At 42.8% G+C, this 2,441-nt stretch overlaps 1 non-coding gene across 1 annotated transcript; it reads right to left on the reverse strand.

Moving 5' to 3' along the window:
- Positions 1-1,527: 1,527 nt before the first annotated feature.
- On the reverse strand, positions 1,528-1,639 carry LOC145787044 (U5 spliceosomal RNA). Its single transcript, XR_014291358.1, has one exon. It is a non-coding gene; the product is annotated as a U5 spliceosomal RNA (small nuclear RNA).
- Between the last annotated feature and the right edge of the window lie 802 nt (positions 1,640-2,441).

Here is a 2,441-nt window from a genome sequence, read left to right on the forward strand (position 1 = left end):
TACGGCGAGTTATGTGTAAACATATTGGAAGACAGGAAGCGCCCTTGCAGGGACGTCCTGTCACTTCTGTTCGTCGTAGGCTCCCTCGGGAGCTATGCTCCGTTGAGCTCTCGGGCTTTGGCGGCCTTGGGTGTTCCTGCTCGTGGGGTAGCAGAGGTGGCTAGAAAAGTGGCCTCCCTCTCAATCGAAGGTTCCCTCCGTGTCTGGAAAGCTTGGAACGCCGGGCTCACTCGTGGAGGGGCTACGTCATAGAAAAGACGATTCCAGCGATCAGAAGCTCAATTCCCCAACAACAGAAGCTCTGCAGTAAGCATCCGAGCGCGCAAGACAGCAAACCTCAAAACCCGCCAGTAATTGTGTGACGTCATAGTATGTTAAATCCATTGTTTCATTATCAATTTATCTGTAAACAATTGTCGTTTCATCAGCATGCTGCAGCTCAATGAAGAATACAATCATCATCAATAAAATAAAATAGCAATATATGAATTAAGTATATATTGCATATTGTGAATGGACTCATATCATCTATCAATGACGTAATATCATTAGCAACACTGGATCTGTATTTTCATATTTTCAATATTTTAGAATATCACACACTACCTTCTCCCGATATGCTGCTCTTTCCCGCTCGGATCAACCTCGCGTTGCTTTTAACACATCGATAAACATGATTTCCCGATCAACTCGATGCAACCTCAAAAGTTTCATCCCACTATTCTATACTTTTCCTGGTAATGTAGCCTAGTCATATCTACGCTTCGATCGCTAGTCCCCCCGACCCATCTGGGCAAACCTGCCTCAACGTCTGGCCAGTGCACATCAGTGCTCGTTGGTTCAACGTCAACACTTTTCCAGTAAGTAAAGCATACAATATATTCCCACATACCTTCTTTTTTTACACCAATTAATTGAGCTTTTGCTCCAGATTTTATATAATTTTCGTCTCCCACGAGTATTCAAATCGTCCTTGTAGCTAAGCTTCTCTTCCTCGTGGGAGACCCCAACGTTTATCCGCTCTGCCTACGGGCAGACCGGGTATAGGAGTCAAACGTACCTGTGTTACGGTCACGTGATGGAGACGTGGGCGCTGCCTGGCTTTATAAAATTTCTGTCGCCCGGCCCGTCGTGAGCTGACCTTTTTGCGTTTGCAGAAAGCCAAGCCCGTTCCGCCATTCTAACTTTAGCGAACGAGTCGCACAAAATTCTCGATCCACACTTTCCTTCCATAGGTACCTAGACTCCCCAGCCTGGCCCCCGCGACCTAAGCTGGTGGACTTCCTTACGGGTGCATCGCCATCCCATAATCACGCCGCACCCCGCCTCCACGGGGCGTGGCAGGCCGGTTCTTTAAAGTCTCTGACCTGGCTATGTTTATTGTGTTCTTCTCGCCGTGTCAATTATTTTGTACTCGTGCGTCGTTGATCAAAATAAAACAGTTCATCATCTTAGATCTGGCAACCCTGATCTGCTGTAAGGGTATAAAATCTTCTCAAAAGCTTCAAACATTTCATTAGTAGAAAATCCTCGCCAGAGCGAGGTCGAAAAATAGTTTAAGACTCATTGTGATGCTCCTTCCCACGGAAATCTTTAGTAAAAGGCGAAAGATTTATGCAGTGTGGAGAAGCCAGAGTGAACTCAGATGGCGCTGGTTTCATTTGTTCGTCCAAAATATTTTTACATTTGTGGAACGCAATAACAAAATGTAATTGACAAGTGTTGATTTAATCCAGTGGTTTTCAACCTTTTTGGGATTACGTCACCCTACAAGGGAGAAAAATATTTTGTAGCAACCCCCACAGCAGTTTGTTGAAACAAACCTTAACCGTTTTATAGCAAAGACTTTGTTACATTTACATAAACATAAAACTACGCAACAAATTAAGTATCGAACGTTTTCGACATCACAAGATGTCCTCTTCAGGAATAATATACATACAAATTAACTACATCTGAAAAAAATACAATGGTTAACTAAATTTATAAACAGAAAAAACAGTACTTCTGACTAGCTCAAACTCAACGACATAGGCTCCACGAGAATCAAAGGTAACTGCATCAAAAGGTGTTAAACAGATTACATGATATGATAGAAAGGCAAGGTGCGAAAAAACTAATGTTAAAATACAGAGAGCAAGAAAGACGAGCCGCAAGCATACAATTTGTTGTTGTTGCATCACGCAAACAGTTGTTTGCGTGATGCAAGCCTAACATACATCGGTATGTCAACAAGACATTTATCGACTAGAGCTGGGGAACACCTGAATTTGAATTGTATACAGAAAAGCGCAATCAAAGATCACATTTTTTCATGTACAGAATGCCAAAATAACGTTTCTATCAAGCAGTTTGAGATCATGTCTAGAGGCAGGTCTGAGTATCAAACTAAGATCTTGGAAGCCTTGTAGGCTACATAAAACGTCACAATCCACTTTTGA

This window comes from Aplidium turbinatum, chromosome 17, assembly GCF_918807975.1.
Source record: "Aplidium turbinatum chromosome 17, kaAplTurb1.1, whole genome shotgun sequence".
Lineage (NCBI taxonomy): Eukaryota > Metazoa > Chordata > Ascidiacea > Aplousobranchia > Polyclinidae > Aplidium > Aplidium turbinatum.